The following is a 26,647-nucleotide window of genomic DNA, read 5'->3' on the forward strand; positions in this document are numbered from 1 at the left end:
ACGTTTAACGCTTGAGCGTGCGGGTGCGTGGCGGCGTACTTGCGCTCAAACAGTTGCGCTAGCGACGGCTGGACGGTGCGCTGAGAGACATTGCTGGATGGGGCCGAGGACAGAGGAGGTGAGGTTGTGGGTGCAGGCCGGGAGACGGTCGTGCCTGTGTCCTGAGAGGGGGGTTGGATCTCAGTGGCAGGTTGGGGCACAGGGGGAGAGGCAGTGGTGCAAACCGGAGGCGGTGAACGGCCTTCGTCCCACCTTGTGGGGTGCTTGGCCATCATATGCCTGCGCATGCTGGTGGTGGTGGGGCTGGTGGCGGTGGCTTCCCGGCTGATCTTGGCGCAACAAACCTTGCACATCACAGTTCGTCGGTCATCTGCACTCTCAGTGAAAAACTGCTACACCTTTGAGCACCTCGGCCTCTGCAGAGTGGCATGGCGCGAGGGGGCGCTTTGGGAAACAGTTGGTGGATTATTCGGTCTGGCCCTGCCTCTACCCCTGGCCACCGCACTGCCTCTTCCAACCTGCCCTGCTGCTGCACTTGCCTCCCCCTCTGAAGACCTGTCCTCAGTAGGGGTAGCAAACCAGGTGGGGTCAGTCACCTCATCGTCCAGCTGCTCTTCCTCTGAATCCTCTGTTCGCTCCTCCCTCGGACTTACTGAAATTACTACTACCTCACTGATAGACAACTGTGTCTCATCGTCATCGTCCTCCTCACCCACTGAAAGCTCTTGAGACAGTTGCCGGAAGTCCCCACCCTCATCCCCCGGACCCCGGGAACTTTCCAAAGGTTGGGCATCGGTCACGACAAACTCCTCCGGTGAGAGAGGAACCATTGCTGCCCAATCTCGGCAGGGGCCCGGGAACAGTTTCTGGGAGTCTGCCTGCTCCTCAGAATGTGTCATTTTCATGGAGTGAGGAGGCTAGGAGGAAGGAGGAGCAGCAGCCAGAGGATTCAGAGTTGCAGCTGTGGACGGCATAGAAGACTGTGTGATCGATAGATTGCTGGATGCACTTTCTGCCATCCACGACAGGACCTGCTCACACTGCTCATTTTCTAATAAAGGTCTACCGCGTGGACCCATTAATTGTGAGATGAATCTGGGGACCCCAGAAACTTGCCCCTCTCCTAATCCCGCAGCAGTCGGCTGCGATACATCTGGACTAGGAGCTCGGCCTGTGCCCACACCCTGACTTGGGCCTCCACGTCCTCGCCCCCGTCCACGTCCTCTAGGCCTACCCCTACCCCTCAGCATGGTGTATTACGAGTAGAGCAGAAACAGAACGCTGTAATTAAATGTGCCGCTTATTGGCCTGTGGTTGGAGGCTGACTTCGCTTATGGAGCGCACAGCAGAGCCAGGAAACAATTATGTGCAAGCCTGTAGTGAGACCTAGATGCGTATGACTGAGCTACTGTAATTCACAGCGCAGAACCAGTCAAGTGGCCAAAGGCCAGTGGTAGGCCTTAAGTATTTTGCTTCAATTTTTTAAAATGGTGAGGTGAAAAAGCAGACAGACACCGTATGCAGCGTATATTATGTATACTGTTTCCCTGTGGCGGGATGACGGTGATCATGTAACGGACACAGCAGAGGCAGGAAACAATTATGCACAAGCCTGTAGTGAGACCTAGGTGTGTATGACTAAGCTACTGGAATTCACAGCGCAGAACCAGTCAAGTGGCCAAAGGCCAGTGGTAGGCCTTAAGTATTTTGCTACAATTTTTTTAAATGGTGAGGTGAAAAAGCAGACAGACACCGTATGCAGCGTATATATGTATACTGTTTCCCTCTGGCCGGATGACGGCGATCATGTAACGGACACACAAGAGCCAGGAAACAATTATGCGCAAGCCTGTAGTGAGACCTAGGTGCTTATGACTGAGCTACTGTAATTCACAGTGCAGAACCAGTCAAGTGGCCAAAGGGCAGTGGTAGGCCTTAAGTATTTTGCAACAATTTTTTTAAATGGTGAGGTGAAAAAGCAGACAGACACCGTATGTAGTATGTATACTGTTTCCCTATGGCAGGATGGCGGCGATCATGTAACGGACACAGCAGAGCCAGGAAACAATTATGCGCAAGCCTGCTGTAACGCTTAGCTGGGTATTAATTAGCGACTACTACCCCCAGCAGACACGCAGGCAACTGAAGACGGCCACAGGCAGCCCAAATATAGTATTTTTCCCCAATTTTTTTGAAAAAGCCCACTGCCTATATAGCCAGTATACCTCTTTCCCTGCCTCACCAGTACTGCCCCTATACTCTGTAAAATGACTGCAGACTGAGGTCGCTATGGTCTGCACGCCCGATATACAAAAAAAAAAAAGTTGTGCAACACTGCTAAAAGCAGCCTCAACAGTACTGCACACGGTCAGATGTGGCCCTAAGAAGGACCGTTGGGGTTCCTGAAGACGAATATAACACCTAACACTCTCCGTATAGCAGCTACAGATCTCTGTCAGCATGCATCTGTGGCGAGCCGTGGGCGGGGCAGATTTTAATACTCGGGTGTCACCTGATCTCCCCAGCCACTCACTGCAGGGGGGTGGTATAGGGGTGGAATGTCACAGGAGGAAGTTGTAATGCCTTCCCTGTCTTTCTATTGGCCAGAAAAGCACGCAAATTTCTCAGGGAAGAAAATGAAAGGGACTCGAACATCGCGTGGTGCTCGTCTCGAGTAACGAGCATCTCGAGTACCCTAATACTCGAACGATTATCAAGCTCGAATGAGTACGCTCGCTCATCTCTAGTAACCATGGCTCCAGATATGTCCCAGACTGCCACAATTGAGGGTATAATGTTGCCCTTGATAGCAAGATAGGCCAACAGTTGAGCATTCCTATCCTCTTAATCAAAAACTCGATGTTGAGAGTACAAAAGCTTTTTCCTGGTGAAATCAAGTAATAATAATTTATATTCTATATGCAGACTATTGAGAGCAGAGCGGTTCTATCAGCCTGTTTTGATCAACTGTGCATGCTCATAGTGACTAATACAGAGAATGCCTCAGTTCTGAGGAGATTTTTATTCTAGCACTCCGTTGTGATCCATTGAGCGTGCTCTGGTCAACGAACATAGGGAATGCCCTGGCAATGTGTGTTCCATTGCAGGGACGTAACTAAAGACTCAGGGCCCCGGGTGCTAAAGTTCAGCTGGGCCCCCACTCCATCTGTACCCATGCCCTTATCTAAACCATACTACATACAGGTGCAAAACGATCTAGATCCTTAGTGTAAGCTTTCTAAACATGACTAATTTCCTGGACTACGTGAAAATTTGTTTGTAGCCCCTTAAGCCACTTTGCACAAATCTCGCATGAATATGAGCCCTATTCTTTTGAATGAGGTCATACAGATGAGTGATTTTTTTATCTCGCACCGTGGTGCGGGAAAATATTGTGGCATGCCCTATCTTTGGGTGATCCCTAAGAACACCTCGCATCGCCCATTGTTTTCAATGGGGTCGCCACAGCATCACACAGCATACGAGGGGCACACGAGTGCAATGCAATGCGAGGTTTTCTCCATTGAAAACAATGGAAAACACTCGTTACCTCCCCAATTTGACATGAGGTGGTTTTAACACAAAAATGTCTTGCATTCACAAAGGACATCACACATTGGCAAGCGTGATATCTGGCTGAGTTTCACAAACTGATATCATACTTGCGCAAGTGAAATTAGCCTCAGGTTTTGGTTATGTTTTTTGTTGCATTTTTGAACAACAATTAAAATCACATCAAAAAACCACATGCATTTTTAAGAAACTGTATTTATTATTAAAAACCACATGTGGATTTAAACAATACATGTGTTTTGTTTTTTTTTAAACTTCTTGCAGGTTTCTGATGCGTTTTTTTAATTGTGTGTAAAGTCTGCAATTATATACAGGAGTTCCCCAGGTTATAGCAGCATGGCTATACCACTATATACAGGAGATGTATACCTTCTATACATATATAATTATATACAGGAGATACCCAGGTTATACCAACATGCTCCTTGTCACCGAAAGGACCAAAAATAATAAAACTTAGCTTTTATTGATTTTTAAATAATAAAAAGGCGTCCTTATATTTTCTCATATGTGCTAGAAGTCACACAATAATTAAAAACAGTAGGGCTTAGATATATAGATGAACACTGCTCTGTCCCAACAATCTAGGTGCATTAGCCAGGAATCGAACCCGGGCCTCCCGCGTGGCAGGCAAGAATTCTACCACTTCTACCACTTTTGTATTCCCTGATGTCTTTTTCTATCCAGGGTTACTCAGATTTCTATTTGTCAATGACTTGCACCACCAGATGTTTATTAAAGTGTGGTGAAGCACTCACTGTCAATGACCTTGAACACTTTTAATTCTCTATCACAGGGTAGGCCTGATGTCCTCTGATTAGTCACGGTACAGTGATGTCTGTTAATTTACAGTCAGTAATATTGTACCTGACACACATTTACTAGTACTGTCGTCCCATTTATAACAGTTGCTCATTAATATTGCTTGGGTCGTATTTGTTCTTATTATTTCTAGAACAATATCGCGGTGATTGATTTATATAGAAATCACCCCGATATGTCACCATTAGGTGTTAAGTCCGGAGTATGTTTTTGTATAACGCAGACCCAAGCTTATATTGGCTTGATACTCTATGGTATTCCCTTATGCCTATGACTGATCGCATGAGCCATTCATTTCTTATGGCTCATGTGATTATATACCAAGGTTAATTGCAACCAGACGACAGTTTCAGTGATTATCAAGGATAGAGATAAGTTGTTCCAAATAATAGTGTGTTTTCAATATGTTCTCTCTCCTACTTATACATAGGCTCTATTCCGGAGAGATGATGCTCCCACTTGTATAAGTGATTATTACAGGTAGAACGTATATAAGATGAATAAAGACAGTGGCTGCATTAAATGGAACAGCTGCAGTATTCATCTATGAGCTACTCATCCTTCAGGATTTAAATAGCTGCAATAAAATGCTCTGTCCCAACAATCTAGGTGTATTGGCCGGGAATCGAACCCGGGCCTCCCGCGTGGCAGGTGAGAATTCTACCACTTCTACCACTTTTGTATTCCCTGATGTCTTTTTCTATCCAGGGTTACTCAGATTTCTATTTGTCAATATGTTCTCTCTCCTACTTATACATAGGCTCTATTCCGGAGAGATGATGCTCCCACTTGTATAAGTGATTATTACAGGTAGAACATATATAAGATGAATAAAGACAGTGGCTGCATTAAATGGAACAGCTGCAGTATTCATCTATGAGCTACTCATCCTTCAGGATTTAAATAGCTGCAATAAAATGCACATAGATAGTTTGGTGGTAGCCCAGAATGAATTCTAGGCTATCACCTATATCCAATGCCCTTTTGGATAAATCTCTGTCTCTGTATATGCAGTCTGTTGTGATGCACCAACAGCTGCTGACTAGAGTAATAATGATAGACTCTGTCTGTTATAGTTGTAGTTGTATATGTCTACGTGGGTTGCATTATGATGAACATACAACCCCCACATAGATTAGTTCTTATGGAGAGAATCGGCCCATGGAACCTATCCCTCCCTCTCCATCTACGCGTTTCCACAACCTTGGAGATGGTTGCTTCCTCAGGATGGAGCTAACCTAACATGACCAGCCTCTCAGGCTGTCAGGATGTAAAATGAGCAGAGATGGTAAGTGTTGCTATCCCAAGGGTTCTTATACCCAAGGCTCCGCCTACTTCAGGGCGGGGCTTGTATTGTAGGAGTGAATCAGGCTGCAGTCCAATATGTCTCACATTTCCCTTGCGCTCATTTATATGCGCTTATTCGAGTATTACACTTGGCTCCTCCTCGCAACGTAATCACGTAATCCAGGAACATGTCATGGACCGCAGCGTAGGCTGCTCTGTTTGACTGTCCGATCACGTGATGTCATGACGTGCGGGGGGCGTGTTAGACCGGAGGTCCGATCATATACATTTTCCTTATACTCATCTGTAAGTGCTTCTTCGGGTGTTGCCTCCCCGCAGCGTGATCAGCGATCAAAGGACATGTCATAGAACGCAGCATGAGCTGCTCCGTTCTGACTGTCCGATCGCATGATGCCATAGCGTGCGGGGGGCGTGTCAGACCGAAGGCACGATCATGTGATGCCGTGACGTGCGGGGGGTGTGTCCGCTGGCCTGGCACTCCGATCACGTGACATCATGACGTTCGGAATGTCTATTGGCCTGATCATCCGGTCCCCTGCTCCTGTAAGTTACAGATGGGCGTGTCAGACCGAAGGCACGATCATGTGATGCCGTGACGCGCGGGGGGGTGTGTTCCGCTGGCCTAGCACTCCGATCACGTGACATAATGATGCTCGGAGCGTCTATTGGCCTGATCATCCAGTCCCCTGCTCCTGTAAGTTACAGATGGTATTAAATATTCAACCAGCTGTCTCACAGGAGACTCTTAGGGATCGCAGCGAACATTTTAATCGTTCATTCGCCTAAACCTGTGACACATAGTTGGACATATTCCTCAGACTGGTAGTCACCCAGTCATACAACGCGCGGAAGATTGGTATCTTTACCGCACCTAGCGATTATCTCACCGAAATTGTGTGTCACTTCGGTTGTACACCTCAAGTGATATATCCGTTATAAGTAATTAGCATATTTTAGACTGCAGCATAATTATTCATGAACACTACAAGACGTTAGTAATCCACCGCCTGATTATATATGTGGCAAAAACATTTTCTCTGTTTTTGATATTATGAATCTCGCATTCTGTGACCAGACAGCTGATTCTCTCTCAAGATCAGAGTGTTTGCTTCATCCATAGGGGGTAATAATGGGAATCAATGTCTCATATATGCAAGGACGCATGCTTTATAGACGATGAGGTTTATTCTATTGTCAATATCATCAGTTTTTACGTGAGACCATCAGATCAACTTCATATCGATTCTTTTGGGGACATTAATCTCCTTTTACCTCATAGACGAGTCAAAAACAAATGTTACTCATCATTTAGGGATTACGGAGGAATTCCACTATATTGTCTCGCCAATCTTCAAACATCCCCTCTTCACTGTGGCCTAGTTTTAGTTCTGTATTATACTATTTTCAGACGAATGATGCAAAGGAGAGACATTCATTTAAACCCTTAGGATGGATGGTTTCAAGTCTATATATCCATCCGCACTCTTTTTGTAAAAGCTTCCGGTCCAGATTTCCTCTCCGTCCATTTGGCTTAATCATTTCAATTCCTCGGAAGGTAAGTACATCCGGATTGTTTCCGTGCTTGTCCCTAATATGGTTTGCCACACTAGTTTGTTCCCCCCGATTTATGTTCCCTATATGCGCTAATACCCTCCTGCGCAGTTGTTGAGTTGTTTTCCCTACATAATCGAGGGGGCAGGGACACGATGCTACGTAGACCACACCACTGGTTTTACAGTTGATGTAATCACGTATTTGATATACTTTTCTGGTCGCAGAGCTTACAAAAGATGATCCCCTTTGCATATATTTGCATGCCTTACAGCCTGCACATCTGAAAAAGCCTCTTGGTGGATTACCTGTTACCCAAGTTTGAAGTGTGTTTGGTGTTGATAGATGGCTCCTAACTAGTCGGTCCCTTAAATTCCTGCCCCTTTTGAAGGTTATCAGGGGTCTCTCAGGTAGGTGTTGTGCTAGATCTTTATCTTTCAAAAGGATTCCCCAATGTTTGTTTAGAATCTGTCTTACTTCAGCTGAGTGATCGTCATAAGTACCGATTATCCTTATTTTGCCGTCTCCTTCTTTGCTACTTTTATGTTGCAATAAGGTTTCCCTATCCAGATTTTTTACGTGATCACTCGCTATTGAGATCACTTCTTCTGGATAGCCTCTCACTTCAAAACGATGTGCCATTTGCTTCATCTTTTCCTGGAAGTCTTCCTCCCGGGAACAATTCCGTCGCGTTCTAATCATTTGCCCCTTCGGAATCCCCTTCTTCAGGGGTATTGGGTGGTGGCTATTATAATGAAGCAAAGCATTCGTTGCAGTGGACTTACGAAAGATTGTTGTTTCCAGAGTTCCTCTTTCGGTTTTTTCAATACATAGATCCAAGAAATTGATGGATATTGAGTTAATCTCTGCCGTAAAAAACAGGTTCAGACTATTCCTGTTCAGGCGTTGGACAAACTCCAAAAATTTTTCTTCGGATCCGGTCCACAATATGAGGACGTCATCTATGAACCTAATCCATAGGTCCACAGATGACGTCCACTCCTCATTCTCCTCGCTGAAGACAGTTGTTTCCTCCCACCAGCCCAGGTACAGATTTGCATAGCTGGGGGCACAAGGGCTCCCCATAGCTGTGCCCCTGAGCTGGTGGAAGTGTCTTCCTTCGAAGAGGAAGAAATTTTTTTGCAATACGAATGAGAGGAGTTGAAGTAACAGATGGTTATGAGGTCGATATTGTATCCCTCTCTGGTCGAGATAGTATTTGGTAGCGCAGAGGCCCCCCTCATGGGGTATTGAACTATAGAGTGCCTCTACGTCCAAGCTGGCCAATTTGGTTTCAGATGATAAGGACAACCCTTGTAATTTTCTGAGGACATCAGTTGTGTCTTGAATGTATGTGGGTAAGGCCTCAACAAATGGTTTCAGTATCCTATCTAGGTATTTACTTACTCCCTGTGTGAGGCTATCAATACCCGACACAATCGGTCTACCTTTTAGTGGTGATAAACCCTTGTGCACCTTGGGTAGACTATAGAAGGTAGCCGTTTGAGGGTTTTGAGGTAAAAGGGCATGGAACTCCTTTTCTCCTAGCAGTCCTTCCTCCTTTGCTGATATTAAGATGTCCTTCAGTTCGCTTTGGAATCTATCTGTTGGGTCCCTTGGTAAGATCTCATAATTCTTTCTATCCTTTAGAATGTCCATGCACATTTTTTTATATTTCTCCAGGTCCATTATGACGATATTGCCCCCCTTGTCGGAGGGCTTTATGATAATTTTCGTGTCGCTTTCAAGTGACACCAGGGCCTTTTTTTCACCGGTAGTCAGGTTCTGATATTTGTACACCTTCTCCTTGCCCAGTCTAGCCAACTCTTCATTGACCATCCCCTCAAACAGGTCAACAAAGGGGGTTTCACCTATTGGTGCTGGGTTACTATTTTTAGATTTTAAATCCGTGAAGGGTCCATTACCAGGGATTCTTGTGTTTTCATTTTCAAGGGATTCCAAAGTCCTAAGGGCTTCCAAATCACTGAGATTTAACCCAAGTTCTTGACATTTTTTTCTATCTTGTAGTGAGAAATACTTTCTCCAACGCAATTTGCGTAGGAATAAGGATATATCGCGTGTCCAGCTGAATGCGTCATATTTATTCGTTGGAATGAACGTTAAGCCCTTTCTCAGAACAGATTTTTCATCATCCAATAGTTCTCTCGATGACAGATTCATTATTTGTAGTTCTTCTTCCCCTGAGGATGCTGATACTTCTGTATGGGAAGTGGTATTGCCATTTGGACCATTAAGTGATGTTCCTCTAGAGGTCCCAATGTTAGTTGCTATCTCAGTTGGTAAGGATAGTGCATTATGTGTAGATTTTGATGGTAGTGACAGTCCAGATTGTGAAGACACTCTGGGCCTACTGTATGCCTTTCTGTTCATTACGATGGAATGACCCCTGTCCCCCCTCTGTTTCGGGTCATGTACTGCATTATAGGTTGCCCTAAAAAATGTCTTTCTTTGGAGCGAGTTCTGTCTCTACCACGTGCCCTTCCTCGGCCTCCCCCTCTTGTTCTACCTCTATTGGAGAAGGTGCCCCTCATGGAGCGCTCGCTACCTGATGCCTCCCCTTCAGATGAACTCATCTCGGATTCTGTGTACGTTCTTATATCGAAGGCTCGGTTATCGGTAAAGTCTTTAAGATCTCTATTGTACTGAAAATGTTTTCTTTCTTTCAGGAAGCCTGTGTATTTGTCTATTGTCATTTTCAATGCATGTTCTCTTTTTTCGAAATCTGCTTCCCCACTAAATTTCTGTACTTCCTTAATTTGATCGTCCAGACTACTCTTATTTTTTTCTAAATTAAGTTTCTCTTCTTCAAGCAGAAGGTTCATCAGTTTAAGCGAGCTCTCCACTGATTCCTTATGCCACTTCTCCATAAAGGGGCCATTTCTCAACCTGGGAGGTGGAGAGATTTGGATTCGTAGGCCTCGGGGTACTATCTTATTCTCTATGTAGTTTGACAATCCCTGAACTTCCCACCAGGACCTTACGAAGTCCTTATATGTCTTAGTCAGAGTCTTGAATGCTTGGTTAATGGAGTTCGTATGTAAGTGTGTCTCCATGTTTTTGTCAGAGAACACAGTTTTTGCCTCTGCTAGCCAGGGGGCGATGTCTATGCCTCCTGTCAGAAAGCCTGCCATTATAGATCAAAATTGTCACCGTAGCAATGAAATCCTTTTTCAACTTTAATGAAACTTGTCACCGAAAGGACCAAAAATAATAAAACTTAGCTTTTATTGATTTTTAAATAATAAAAAGGCGTCCTTATATTTTCTCATATGTGCTAGAAGTCACACAATAATTAAAAACAGTAGGGCTTAGATATATAGATGAACACTGCTCTGTCCCAACAATCTAGGTGCATTAGCCAGGAATCGAACCCGGGCCTCCCGCGTGGCAGGCAAGAATTCTACCACTTCTACCACTTTTGTATTCCCTGATGTCTTTTTCTATCCAGGGTTACTCAGATTTCTATTTGTCAATGACTTGCACCACCAGATGTTTATTAAAGTGTGGTGAAGCACTCACTGTCAATGACCTTGAACACTTTTAATTCTCTATCACAGGGTAGGCCTGATGTCCTCTGATTAGTCACGGTACAGTGATGTCTGTTAATTTACAGTCAGTAATATTGTACCTGACACACATTTACTAGTACTGTCGTCCCATTTATAACAGTTGCTCATTAATATTGCTTGGGTCGTATTTGTTCTTATTATTTCTAGAACAATATCGCGGTGATTGATTTATATAGAAATCACCCCGATATGTCACCATTAGGTGTTAAGTCCGGAGTATGTTTTTGTATAACGCAGACCCAAGCTTATATTGGCTTGATACTCTATGGTATTCCCTTATGCCTATGACTGATCGCATGAGCCATTCATTTCTTATGGCTCATGTGATTATATACCAAGGTTAATTGCAACCAGACGACAGTTTCAGTGATTATCAAGGATAGAGATAAGTTGTTCCAAATAATAGTGTGTTTTCAATATGTTCTCTCTCCTACTTATACATAGGCTCTATTCCGGAGAGATGATGCTCCCACTTGTATAAGTGATTATTACAGGTAGAACGTATATAAGATGAATAAAGACAGTGGCTGCATTAAATGGAACAGCTGCAGTATTCATCTATGAGCTACTCATCCTTCAGGATTTAAATAGCTGCAATAAAATGCTCTGTCCCAACAATCTAGGTGTATTGGCCGGGAATCGAACCCGGGCCTCCCGCGTGGCAGGTGAGAATTCTACCGCTTCTACCACTTTTGTATTCCCTGATGTCTTTTTCTATCCAGGGTTACTCAGATTTCTATTTGTCAATATGTTCTCTCTCCTACTTATACATAGGCTCTATTCCGGAGAGATGATGCTCCCACTTGTATAAGTGATTATTACAGGTAGAACATATATAAGATGAATAAAGACAGTGGCTGCATTAAATGGAACAGCTGCAGTATTCATCTATGAGCTACTCATCCTTCAGGATTTAAATAGCTGCAATAAAATGCACATAGATAGTTTGGTGGTAGCCCAGAATGAATTCTAGGCTATCACCTATATCCAATGCCCTTTTGGATAAATCTCTGTCTCTGTATATGCAGTCTGTTGTGATGCACCAACAGCTGCTGACTAGAGTAATAATGATAGACTCTGTCTGTTATAGTTGTAGTTGTATATGTCTACGTGGGTTGCATTATGATGAACATACAACCCCCACATAGATTAGTTCTTATGGAGAGAATTATGCTGCAGTCTAAAATATGCTAATTACTTATAACGGATATATCACTTGAGGTGTACAACCGAAGTGACACACAATTTCGGTGAGATAATCGCTAGGTGCGGTAAAGATACCAATCTTCCGCGCGTTGTATGACTGGGTGACTACCAGTCTGAGGAATATGTCCAACTATGTGTCACAGGTTTAGGCGAATGAACGATTAAAATGTTCGCTGCGATCCCTAAGAGTCTCCTGTGAGACAGCTGGTTGAATATTTAATACCATCTGTAACTTACAGGAGCAGGGGACTGGATGATCAGGCCAATAGACGCTCCGAGCATCATTATGTCACGTGATCGGAGTGCTAGGCCAGCGGAACACACCCCCCCGCGCGTCACGGCATCACATGATCGTGCCTTCGGTCTGACACGCCCATCTGTAACTTACAGGAGCAGGGGACCGGATGATCAGGCCAATAGACATTCCGAACGTCATGATGTCACGTGATCGGAGTGCCAGGCCAGCGGACACACCCCCCGCACGTCACGGCATCACATGATCGTGCCTTCGGTCTGACACGCCCCCCGCACGCTATGGCATCATGCGATCGGACAGTCAGAACGGAGCAGCTCATGCTGCGTTCTATGACATGTCCTTTGATCGCTGATCACGCTGCGGGGAGGCAACACCCGAAGAAGCACTTACAGATGAGTATAAGGAAAATGTATATGATCGGACCTCCGGTCTAACACGCCCCCCGCACGTCATGACATCACGTGATCGGACAGTCAAACAGAGCAGCCTACGCTGCGGTCCATGACATGTTCCTGGATTACGTGATTACGTTGCGAGGAGGAGCCAAGTGTAATACTCGAATAAGCGCATATAAATGAGCGCAAGGGAAATGTGAGACATATTGGACTGCAGCCTGATTCACTCCTACAATACAAGCCCCGCCCTGAAGTAGGCGGAGCCTTGGGTATAAGAACCCTTGGGATAGCAACACTTACCATCTCTGCTCATTTTACATCCTGACAGCCTGAGAGGCTGGTCATGTTAGGTTAGCTCCATCCTGAGGAAGCAACCATCTCCAAGGTTGTGGAAACGCGTAGATGGAGAGGGAGGGATAGGTTCCATGGGCCGATTCTCTCCATAAGAACTAATCTATGTGGGGGTTGTATGTTCATCATAATGCAACCCACGTAGACATATACAACTACAACTATAACAGACAGAGTCTATCATTATTACTCTAGTCAGCAGCTGTTGGTGCATCACAACAGACTGCATATACAGAGACAGAGATTTATCCAAAAGGGCATTGGATATAGGTGATAGCCTAGAATTCATTCTGGGCTACCACCAAACTATCTATGTGCATTTTATTGCAGCTATTTAAATCCTGAAGGATGAGTAGCTCATAGATGAATACTGCAGCTGTTCCATTTAATGCAGCCACTGTCTTTATTCATCTTATATATGTTCTACCTGTAATAATCACTTATACAAGTGGGAGCATCATCTCTCCGGAATAGAGCCTATGTATAAGTAGGAGAGAGAACATATTGACAAATAGAAATCTGAGTAACCCTGGATAGAAAAAGACATCAGGGAATACAAAAGTGGTAGAAGTGGTAGAATTCTCACCTGCCACGCGGGAGGCCCGGGTTCGATTCCCGGCCAATACACCTAGATTGTTGGGACAGAGCATTTTATTGCAGCTATTTAAATCCTGAAGGATGAGTAGCTCATAGATGAATACTGCAGCTGTTCCATTTAATGCAGCCACTGTCTTTATTCATCTTATATACGTTCTACCTGTAATAATCACTTATACAAGTGGGAGCATCATCTCTCCGGAATAGAGCCTATGTATAAGTAGGAGAGAGAACATATTGAAAACACACTATTATTTGGAACAACTTATCTCTATCCTTGATAATCACTGAAACTGTCGTCTGGTTGCAATTAACCTTGGTATATAATCACATGAGCCATAAGAAATGAATGGCTCATGCGATCAGTCATAGGCATAAGGGAATACCATAGAGTATCAAGCCAATATAAGCTTGGGTCTGCGTTATACAAAAACATACTCCGGACTTAACACCTAATGGTGACATATCGGGGTGATTTCTATATAAATCAATCACCGCGATATTGTTCTAGAAATAATAAGAACAAATACGACCCAAGCAATATTAATGAGCAACTGTTATAAATGGGACGACAGTACTAGTAAATGTGTGTCAGGTACAATATTACTGACTGTAAATTAACAGACATCACTGTACCGTGACTAATCAGAGGACATCAGGCCTACCCTGTGATAGAGAATTAAAAGTGTTCAAGGTCATTGACAGTGAGTGCTTCACCACACTTTAATAAACATCTGGTGGTGCAAGTCATTGACAAATAGAAATCTGAGTAACCCTGGATAGAAAGACATCAGGGAATACAAAAGTGGTAGAAGTGGTAGAATTCTTGCCTGCCACGCGGGAGGCCCGGGTTCGATTCCCGGCTAATGCACCTAGATTGTTGGGACAGAGCAGTGTTCATCTATATATCTAAGCCCTACTGTTTTTAATTATTGTGTGACTTCTAGCACATATGAGAAAATATAAGGACGCCTTTTTATTATTTAAAAATCAATAAAAGCTAAGTTTTATTATTTTTGGTCCTTTCGGTGACAAGTTTCATTAAAGTTGAAAAAGGATTTCATTGCTACGGTGACAATTTTGATCTATAATGGCAGGCTTTCTGACAGGAGGCATAGACATCGCCCCCTGGCTAGCAGAGGCAAAAACTGTGTTCTCTGACAAAAACATGGAGACACACTTACATACGAACTCCATTAACCAAGCATTCAAGACTCTGACTAAGACATATAAGGACTTCGTAAGGTCCTGGTGGGAAGTTCAGGGATTGTCAAACTACATAGAGAATAAGATAGTACCCCGAGGCCTACGAATCCAAATCTCTCCACCTCCCAGGTTGAGAAATGGCCCCTTTATGGAGAAGTGGCATAAGGAATCAGTGGAGAGCTCGCTTAAACTGATGAACCTTCTGCTTGAAGAAGAGAAACTTAATTTAGAAAAAAATAAGAGTAGTCTGGACGATCAAATTAAGGAAGTACAGAAATTTAGTGGGGAAGCAGATTTCGAAAAAAGAGAACATGCATTGAAAATGACAATAGACAAATACACAGGCTTCCTGAAAGAAAGAAAACATTTTCAGTACAATAGAGATCTTAAAGACTTTACCGATAACCGAGCCTTCGATATAAGAACGTACACAGAATCCGAGATGAGTTCATCTGAAGGGGAGGCATCAGGTAGCGAGCGCTCCATGAGGGGCACCTTCTCCAATAGAGGTAGAACAAGAGGGGGAGGCCGAGGAAGGGCACGTGGTAGAGACAGAACTCGCTCCAAAGAAAGACATTTTTTAGGGCAACCTATAATGCAGTACATGACCCGAAACAGAGGGGGGACAGGGGTCATTCCATCGTAATGAACAGAAAGGCATACAGTAGGCCCAGAGTGTCTTCACAATCTGGACTGTCACTACCATCAAAATCTACACATAATGCACTATCCTTACCAACTGAGATAGCAACTAACATTGGGACCTCTAGAGGAACATCACTTAATGGTCCAAATGGCAATACCACTTCCCATACAGAAGTATCAGCATCCTCAGGGGAAGAAGAACTACAAATAATGAATCTGTCATCGAGAGAACTATTGGATGATGAAAAATCTGTTCTGAGAAAGGGCTTAACGTTCATTCCAACGAATAAATATGACGCATTCAGCTGGACACGCGATATATCCTTATTCCTACGCAAATTGCGTTGGAGAAAGTATTTCTCACTACAAGATAGAAAAAAATGTCAAGAACTTGGGTTAAATCTCAGTGATTTGGAAGCCCTTAGGACTTTGGAATCCCTTGAAAATGAAAACACAAGAATCCCTGGTAATGGACCCTTCACGGATTTAAAATCTAAAAATAGTAACCCAGCACCAATAGGTGAAACCCCCTTTGTTGACCTGTTTGAGGGGATGGTCAATGAAGAGTTGGCTAGACTGGGCAAGGAGAAGGTGTACAAATATCAGAACCTGACTACCGGTGAAAAAAAGGCCCTGGTGTCACTTGAAAGCGACACGAAAATTATCATAAAGCCCTCCGACAAGGGGGGCAATATCGTCATAATGGACCTGGAGAAATATAAAAAAATGTGCATGGACATTCTAAAGGATAGAAAGAATTATGAGATCTTACCAAGGGACCCAACAGATAGATTCCAAAGCGAACTGAAGGACATCTTAATATCAGCAAAGGAGGAAGGACTGCTAGGAGAAAAGGAGTTCCATGCCCTTTTACCTCAAAACCCTCAAACGGCTACCTTCTATAGTCTACCCAAGGTGCACAAGGGTTTATCACCACTAAAAGGTAGACCGATTGTGTCGGGTATTGATAGCCTCACACAGGGAGTAAGTAAATACCTAGATAGGATACTGAAACCATTTGTTGAGGCCTTACCCACATACATTCAAGACACAACTGATGTCCTCAGAAAATTACAAGGGTTGTCCTTATCATCTGAAACCAAATTGGCCAGCTTGGACGTAGAGGCACTCTATAGTTCAATACCCCATGAGGGGGGCCTCTGCGCTACCAAATACTATCTCGACCAGAGAGGGATACAATATCGACCTCATAACCATCTGTTACTTCAACTCCTCTCATTCGTATTGCAAAAAAATTTCTTCCTCTTCGAAGGAAGACACTTCCACCAGCTCAGGGGCACAGCTATGGGGAGCCCTTGTGCCCCCAGCTATGCAAATCTGTACCTGGGCTGGTGGGAGGAAACAACTGTCTTCAGCGAGGAGAATGAGGAGTGGACGTCATCTGTGGACCTATGGATTAGGTTCATAGATGACGTCCTCATATTGTGGACCGGATCCGAAGAAAAATTTTTGGAGTTTGTCCAACGCCTGAACAGGAATAGTCTGAACCTGTTTTTTACGGCAGAGATTAACTCAATATCCATCAATTTCTTGGATCTATGTATTGAAAAAACCGAAAGAGGAACTCTGGAAACAACAATCTTTCGTAAGTCCACTGCAACGAATGCTTTGCTTCATTATAATAGCCACCACCCAATACCCCTGAAGAAGGGGATTCCGAAGGGGCAAATGATTAGAACGCGACGGAATTGTTCCCGGGAGGAAGACTTCCAGGAAAAGATGAAGCAAATGGCACATCGTTTTGAAGTGAGAGGCTATCCAGAAGAAGTGATCTCAATAGCGAGTGATCACGTAAAAAATCTGGATAGGGAAACCTTATTGCAACATAAAAGTAGCAAAGAAGGAGACGGCAAAATAAGGATAATCGGTACTTATGACGATCACTCAGCTGAAGTAAGACAGATTCTAAACAAACATTGGGGAATCCTTTTGAAAGATAAAGATCTAGCACAACACCTACCTGAGAGACCCCTGATAACCTTCAAAAGGGGCAGGAATTTAAGGGACCGACTAGTTAGGAGCCATCTATCAACACCAAACACACTTCAAACTTGGGTAACAGGTAATCCACCAAGAGGCTTTTTCAGATGTGCAGGCTGTAAGGCATGCAAATATATGCAAAGGGGATCATCTTTTGTAAGCTCTGCGACCAGAAAAGTATATCAAATACGTGATTACATCAACTGTAAAACCAGTGGTGTGGTCTACGTAGCATCGTGTCCCTGCCCCCTCGATTATGTAGGGAAAACAACTCAACAACTGCGCAGGAGGGTATTAGCGCATATAGGGAACATAAATCGGGGGGAACAAACTAGTGTGGCAAACCATATTAGGGACAAGCACGGAAACAATCCGGATGTACTTACCTTCCGAGGAATTGAAATGATTAAGCCAAATGGACGGAGAGGAAATCTGGACCGGAAGCTTTTACAAAAAGAGTGCGGATGGATATATAGACTTGAAACCATCCATCCTAAGGGTTTAAATGAATGTCTCTCCTTTGCATCATTCGTCTGAAAATAGTATAATACAGAACTAAAACTAGGCCACAGTGAAGAGGGGATGTTTGAAGATTGGCGAGACAATATAGTGGAATTCCTCCGTAATCCCTAAATGATGAGTAACATTTGTTTTTGACTCGTCTATGAGGTAAAAGGAGATTAATGTCCCCAAAAGAATCGATATGAAGTTGATCTGATGGTCTCACGTAAAAACTGATGATATTGACAATAGAATAAACCTCATCGTCTATAAAGCATGCGTCCTTGCAAATATGAGACATTGATTCCCATTATTACCCCCTATGGATGAAGCAAACACTCTGATCTTGAGAGAGAATCAGCTGTCTGGTCACAGAATGCGAGATTCATAATATCAAAAACAGAGAAAATGTTTTTGCCACATATATAATCAGGCGGTGGATTACTAACGTCTTGTAGTGTTCATGAATAATTATGCTGCAGTCTAAAATATGCTAATTACTTATAACGGATATATCACTTGAGGTGTACAACCGAAGTGACACACAATTTCGGTGAGATAATCGCTAGGTGCGGTAAAGATACCAATCTTCCGCGCGTTGTATGACTGGGTGACTACCAGTCTGAGGAATATGTCCAACTATGTGTCACAGGTTTAGGCGAATGAACGATTAAAATGTTCGCTGCGATCCCTAAGAGTCTCCTGTGAGACAGCTGGTTGAATATTTAATACCATCTGTAACTTACAGGAGCAGGGGACTGGATGATCAGGCCAATAGACGCTCCGAGCATCATTATGTCACGTGATCGGAGTGCTAGGCCAGCGGAACACACCCCCCCGCGCGTCACGGCATCACATGATCGTGCCTTCGGTCTGACACGCCCCCCGCACGCTATGGCATCATGCGATCGGACAGTCAGAACGGAGCAGCTCATGCTGCGTTCTATGACATGTCCTTTGATCGCTGATCACGCTGCGGGGAGGCAACACCCGAAGAAGCACTTACAGATGAGTATAAGGAAAATGTATATGATCGGACCTCCGGTCTAACACGCCCCCCGCACGTCATGACATCACGTGATCGGACAGTCAAACAGAGCAGCCTACGCTGCGGTCCATGACATGTTCCTGGATTACGTGATTACGTTGCGAGGAGGAGCCAAGTGTAATACTCGAATAAGCGCATATAAATGAGCGCAAGGGAAATGTGAGACATATTGGACTGCAGCCTGATTCACTCCTACAATACAAGCCCCGCCCTGAAGTAGGCGGAGCCTTGGGTATAAGAACCCTTGGGATAGCAACACTTACCATCTCTGCTCATTTTACATCCTGACAGCCTGAGAGGCTGGTCATGTTAGGTTAGCTCCATCCTGAGGAAGCAACCATCTCCAAGGTTGTGGAAACGCGTAGATGGAGAGGGAGGGATAGGTTCCATGGGCCGATTCTCTCCATAAGAACTAATCTATGTGGGGGTTGTATGTTCATCATAATGCAACCCACGTAGACATATACAACTACAACTATAACAGACAGAGTCTATCATTATTACTCTAGTCAGCAGCTGTTGGTGCATCACAACAGACTGCATATACAGAGACAGAGATTTATCCAAAAGGGCATTGGATATAGGTGATAGCCTAGAATTCATTCTGGGCTACCACCAAACTATCTATGTGCATTTTATTGCAGCTATTTAAATCCTGAAGGATGAGTAGCTCATAGATGAATACTGCAGCTGTTCCATTTAATGCAGCCACTGTCTTTATTCATCTTATATATGTTCTACCTGTAATAATCACTTATACAAGTGGGAGCATCATCTCTCCGGAATAGAGCCTATGTATAAGTAGGAGAGAGAACATATTGACAAATAGAAATCTGAGTAACCCTGGATAGAAAAAGACATCAGGGAATACAAAAGTGGTAGAAGTGGTAGAATTCTCACCTGCCACGCGGGAGGCCCGGGTTCGATTCCCGGCCAATACACCTAGATTGTTGGGACAGAGCATTTTATTGCAGCTATTTAAATCCTGAAGGATGAGTAGCTCATAGATGAATACTGCAGCTGTTCCATTTAATGCAGCCACTGTCTTTATTCATCTTATATACGTTCTACCTGTAATAATCACTTATACAAGTGGGAGCATCATCTCTCCGGAATAGAGCCTATGTATAAGTAGGAGAGAGAACATATTGAAAACACACTATTATTTGGAACAACTTATCTCTATCCTTGATAATCACTGAAACTGTCGTCTGGTTGCAATTAACCTTGGTATATAATCACATGAGCCATAAGAAATGAATGGCTCATGCGATCAGTCATAGGCATAAGGGAATACCATAGAGTATCAAGCCAATATAAGCTTGGGTCTGCGTTATACAAAAACATACTCCGGACTTAACACCTAATGGTGACATATCGGGGTGATTTCTATATAAATCAATCACCGCGATATTGTTCTAGAAATAATAAGAACAAATACGACCCAAGCAATATTAATGAGCAACTGTTATAAATGGGACGACAGTACTAGTAAATGTGTGTCAGGTACAATATTACTGACTGTAAATTAACAGACATCACTGTACCGTGACTAATCAGAGGACATCAGGCCTACCCTGTGATAGAGAATTAAAAGTGTTCAAGGTCATTGACAGTGAGTGCTTCACCACACTTTAATAAACATCTGGTGGTGCAAGTCATTGACAAATAGAAATCTGAGTAACCCTGGATAGAAAAAGACATCAGGGAATACAAAAGTGGTAGAAGTGGTAGAATTCTTGCCTGCCACGCGGGAGGCCCGGGTTCGATTCCCGGCTAATGCACCTAGATTGTTGGGACAGAGCAGTGTTCATCTATATATCTAAGCCCTACTGTTTTTAATTATTGTGTGACTTCTAGCACATATGAGAAAATATAAGGACGCCTTTTTATTATTTAAAAATCAATAAAAGCTAAGTTTTATTATTTTTGGTCCTTTCGGTGACAAGTTTCATTAAAGTTGAAAAAGGATTTCATTGCTACGGTGACAATTTTGATCTATAATGGCAGGCTTTCTGACAGGAGGCATAGACATCGCCCCCTGGCTAGCAGAGGCAAAAACTGTGTTCTCTGACAAAAACATGGAGACACACTTACATACGAACTCCATTAACCAAGCATTCAAGACTCTGACTAAGACATATAAGGACTTCGTAAGGTCCTGGTGGGAAGTTCAGGGATTGTCAAACTACATAGAGAATAAGATAGTACCCCGAGGCCTACGAATCCAAATCTCTCCACCTCCCAGGTTGAGAAATGGCCCCTTTATGGAGAAGTGGCATAAGGAATCAGTGGAGAGCTCGCTTAAACTGATGAACCTTCTGCTTGAAGAAGAGAAACTTAATTTAGAAAAAAATAAGAGTAGTCTGGACGATCAAATTAAGGAAGTACAGAAATTTAGTGGGGAAGCAGATTTCGAAAAAAGAGAACATGCATTGAAAATGACAATAGACAAATACACAGGCTTCCTGAAAGAAAGAAAACATTTTCAGTACAATAGAGATCTTAAAGACTTTACCGATAACCGAGCCTTCGATATAAGAACGTACACAGAATCCGAGATGAGTTCATCTGAAGGGGAGGCATCAGGTAGCGAGCGCTCCATGAGGGGCACCTTCTCCAATAGAGGTAGAACAAGAGGGGGAGGCCGAGGAAGGGCACGTGGTAGAGACAGAACTCGCTCCAAAGAAAGACATTTTTTAGGGCAACCTATAATGCAGTACATGACCCGAAACAGAGGGGGGACAGGGGTCATTCCATCGTAATGAACAGAAAGGCATACAGTAGGCCCAGAGTGTCTTCACAATCTGGACTGTCACTACCATCAAAATCTACACATAATGCACTATCCTTACCAACTGAGATAGCAACTAACATTGGGACCTCTAGAGGAACATCACTTAATGGTCCAAATGGCAATACCACTTCCCATACAGAAGTATCAGCATCCTCAGGGGAAGAAGAACTACAAATAATGAATCTGTCATCGAGAGAACTATTGGATGATGAAAAATCTGTTCTGAGAAAGGGCTTAACGTTCATTCCAACGAATAAATATGACGCATTCAGCTGGACACGCGATATATCCTTATTCCTACGCAAATTGCGTTGGAGAAAGTATTTCTCACTACAAGATAGAAAAAAATGTCAAGAACTTGGGTTAAATCTCAGTGATTTGGAAGCCCTTAGGACTTTGGAATCCCTTGAAAATGAAAACACAAGAATCCCTGGTAATGGACCCTTCACGGATTTAAAATCTAAAAATAGTAACCCAGCACCAATAGGTGAAACCCCCTTTGTTGACCTGTTTGAGGGGATGGTCAATGAAGAGTTGGCTAGACTGGGCAAGGAGAAGGTGTACAAATATCAGAACCTGACTACCGGTGAAAAAAAGGCCCTGGTGTCACTTGAAAGCGACACGAAAATTATCATAAAGCCCTCCGACAAGGGGGGCAATATCGTCATAATGGACCTGGAGAAATATAAAAAAATGTGCATGGACATTCTAAAGGATAGAAAGAATTATGAGATCTTACCAAGGGACCCAACAGATAGATTCCAAAGCGAACTGAAGGACATCTTAATATCAGCAAAGGAGGAAGGACTGCTAGGAGAAAAGGAGTTCCATGCCCTTTTACCTCAAAACCCTCAAACGGCTACCTTCTATAGTCTACCCAAGGTGCACAAGGGTTTATCACCACTAAAAGGTAGACCGATTGTGTCGGGTATTGATAGCCTCACACAGGGAGTAAGTAAATACCTAGATAGGATACTGAAACCATTTGTTGAGGCCTTACCCACATACATTCAAGACACAACTGATGTCCTCAGAAAATTACAAGGGTTGTCCTTATCATCTGAAACCAAATTGGCCAGCTTGGACGTAGAGGCACTCTATAGTTCAATACCCCATGAGGGGGGCCTCTGCGCTACCAAATACTATCTCGACCAGAGAGGGATACAATATCGACCTCATAACCATCTGTTACTTCAACTCCTCTCATTCGTATTGCAAAAAAATTTCTTCCTCTTCGAAGGAAGACACTTCCACCAGCTCAGGGGCACAGCTATGGGGAGCCCTTGTGCCCCCAGCTATGCAAATCTGTACCTGGGCTGGTGGGAGGAAACAACTGTCTTCAGCGAGGAGAATGAGGAGTGGACGTCATCTGTGGACCTATGGATTAGGTTCATAGATGACGTCCTCATATTGTGGACCGGATCCGAAGAAAAATTTTTGGAGTTTGTCCAACGCCTGAACAGGAATAGTCTGAACCTGTTTTTTACGGCAGAGATTAACTCAATATCCATCAATTTCTTGGATCTATGTATTGAAAAAACCGAAAGAGGAACTCTGGAAACAACAATCTTTCGTAAGTCCACTGCAACGAATGCTTTGCTTCATTATAATAGCCACCACCCAATACCCCTGAAGAAGGGGATTCCGAAGGGGCAAATGATTAGAACGCGACGGAATTGTTCCCGGGAGGAAGACTTCCAGGAAAAGATGAAGCAAATGGCACATCGTTTTGAAGTGAGAGGCTATCCAGAAGAAGTGATCTCAATAGCGAGTGATCACGTAAAAAATCTGGATAGGGAAACCTTATTGCAACATAAAAGTAGCAAAGAAGGAGACGGCAAAATAAGGATAATCGGTACTTATGACGATCACTCAGCTGAAGTAAGACAGATTCTAAACAAACATTGGGGAATCCTTTTGAAAGATAAAGATCTAGCACAACACCTACCTGAGAGACCCCTGATAACCTTCAAAAGGGGCAGGAATTTAAGGGACCGACTAGTTAGGAGCCATCTATCAACACCAAACACACTTCAAACTTGGGTAACAGGTAATCCACCAAGAGGCTTTTTCAGATGTGCAGGCTGTAAGGCATGCAAATATATGCAAAGGGGATCATCTTTTGTAAGCTCTGCGACCAGAAAAGTATATCAAATACGTGATTACATCAACTGTAAAACCAGTGGTGTGGTCTACGTAGCATCGTGTCCCTGCCCCCTCGATTATGTAGGGAAAACAACTCAACAACTGCGCAGGAGGGTATTAGCGCATATAGGGAACATAAATCGGGGGGAACAAACTAGTGTGGCAAACCATATTAGGGACAAGCACGGAAACAATCCGGATGTACTTACCTTCCGAGGAATTGAAATGATTAAGCCAAATGGACGGAGAGGAAATCTGGACCGGAAGCTTTTACAAAAAGAGTGCGGATGGATATATAGACTTGAAACCATCCATCCTAAGGGTTTAAATGAATGTCTCTCCTTTGCATCATTCGTCTGAAAATAGTATAATACAGAACTAAAACTAGGCCACAGTGAAGAGGGGATGTTTGAAGATTGGCGAGACAATATAGTGGAATTCCTCCGTAATCCCTAAATGATGAGTAACATTTGTTTTTGACTCGTCTATGAGGTAAAAGGAGATTAATGTCCCCAAAAGAATCGATATGAAGTTGATCTGATGGTCTCACGTAAAAACTGATGATATTGACAATAGAATAAACCTCATCGTCTATAAAGCATGCGTCCTTGCATATATGAGACATTGATTCCCATTATTACCCCCTATGGATGAAGCAAACACTCTGATCTTGAGAGAGAATCAGCTGTCTGGTCACAGAATGCGAGATTCATAATATCAAAAACAGAGAAAATGTTTTTGCCACATATATAATCAGGCGGTGGATTACTAACGTCTTGTAGTGTTCATGAATAATTATGCTGCAGTCTAAAATATGCTAATTACTTATAACGGATATATCACTTGAGGTGTACAACCGAAGTGACACACAATTTCGGTGAGATAATCGCTAGGTGCGGTAAAGATACCAATCTTCCGCGCGTTGTATGACTGGGTGACTACCAGTCTGAGGAATATGTCCAACTATGTGTCACAGGTTTAGGCGAATGAACGATTAAAATGTTCGCTGCGATCCCTAAGAGTCTCCTGTGAGACAGCTGGTTGAATATTTAATACCATCTGTAACTTACAGGAGCAGGGGACTGGATGATCAGGCCAATAGACGCTCCGAGCATCATTATGTCACGTGATCGGAGTGCTAGGCCAGCGGAACACACCCCCCCGCGCGTCACGGCATCACATGATCGTGCCTTCGGTCTGACACGCCCCCCGCACGCTATGGCATCATGCGATCGGACAGTCAGAACGGAGCAGCTCATGCTGCGTTCTATGACATGTCCTTTGATCGCTGATCACGCTGCGGGGAGGCAACACCCGAAGAAGCACTTACAGATGAGTATAAGGAAAATGTATATGATCGGACCTCCGGTCTAACACGCCCCCCGCACGTCATGACATCACGTGATCGGACAGTCAAACAGAGCAGCCTACGCTGCGGTCCATGACATGTTCCTGGATTACGTGATTACGTTGCGAGGAGGAGCCAAGTGTAATACTCGAATAAGCGCATATAAATGAGCGCAAGGGAAATGTGAGACATATTGGACTGCAGCCTGATTCACTCCTACAATACAAGCCCCGCCCTGAAGTAGGCGGAGCCTTGGGTATAAGAACCCTTGGGATAGCAACACTTACCATCTCTGCTCATTTTACATCCTGACAGCCTGAGAGGCTGGTCATGTTAGGTTAGCTCCATCCTGAGGAAGCAACCATCTCCAAGGTTGTGGAAACGCGTAGATGGAGAGGGAGGGATAGGTTCCATGGGCCGATTCTCTCCATAAGAACTAATCTATGTGGGGGTTGTATGTTCATCATAATGCAACCCACGTAGACATATACAACTACAACTATAACAGACAGAGTCTATCATTATTACTCTAGTCAGCAGCTGTTGGTGCATCACAACAGACTGCATATACAGAGACAGAGATTTATCCAAAAGGGCATTGGATATAGGTGATAGCCTAGAATTCATTCTGGGCTACCACCAAACTATCTATGTGCATTTTATTGCAGCTATTTAAATCCTGAAGGATGAGTAGCTCATAGATGAATACTGCAGCTGTTCCATTTAATGCAGCCACTGTCTTTATTCATCTTATATATGTTCTACCTGTAATAATCACTTATACAAGTGGGAGCATCATCTCTCCGGAATAGAGCCTATGTATAAGTAGGAGAGAGAACATATTGACAAATAGAAATCTGAGTAACCCTGGATAGAAAAAGACATCAGGGAATACAAAAGTGGTAGAAGCGGTAGAATTCTCACCTGCCACGCGGGAGGCCCGGGTTCGATTCCCGGCCAATACACCTAGATTGTTGGGACAGAGCATTTTATTGCAGCTATTTAAATCCTGAAGGATGAGTAGCTCATAGATGAATACTGCAGCTGTTCCATTTAATGCAGCCACTGTCTTTATTCATCTTATATACGTTCTACCTGTAATAATCACTTATACAAGTGGGAGCATCATCTCTCCGGAATAGAGCCTATGTATAAGTAGGAGAGAGAACATATTGAAAACACACTATTATTTGGAACAACTTATCTCTATCCTTGATAATCACTGAAACTGTCGTCTGGTTGCAATTAACCTTGGTATATAATCACATGAGCCATAAGAAATGAATGGCTCATGCGATCAGTCATAG

This window comes from Eleutherodactylus coqui, chromosome 10 (assembly GCF_035609145.1).
Source record: "Eleutherodactylus coqui strain aEleCoq1 chromosome 10, aEleCoq1.hap1, whole genome shotgun sequence".
Lineage (NCBI taxonomy): Eukaryota > Metazoa > Chordata > Amphibia > Anura > Eleutherodactylidae > Eleutherodactylus > Eleutherodactylus coqui.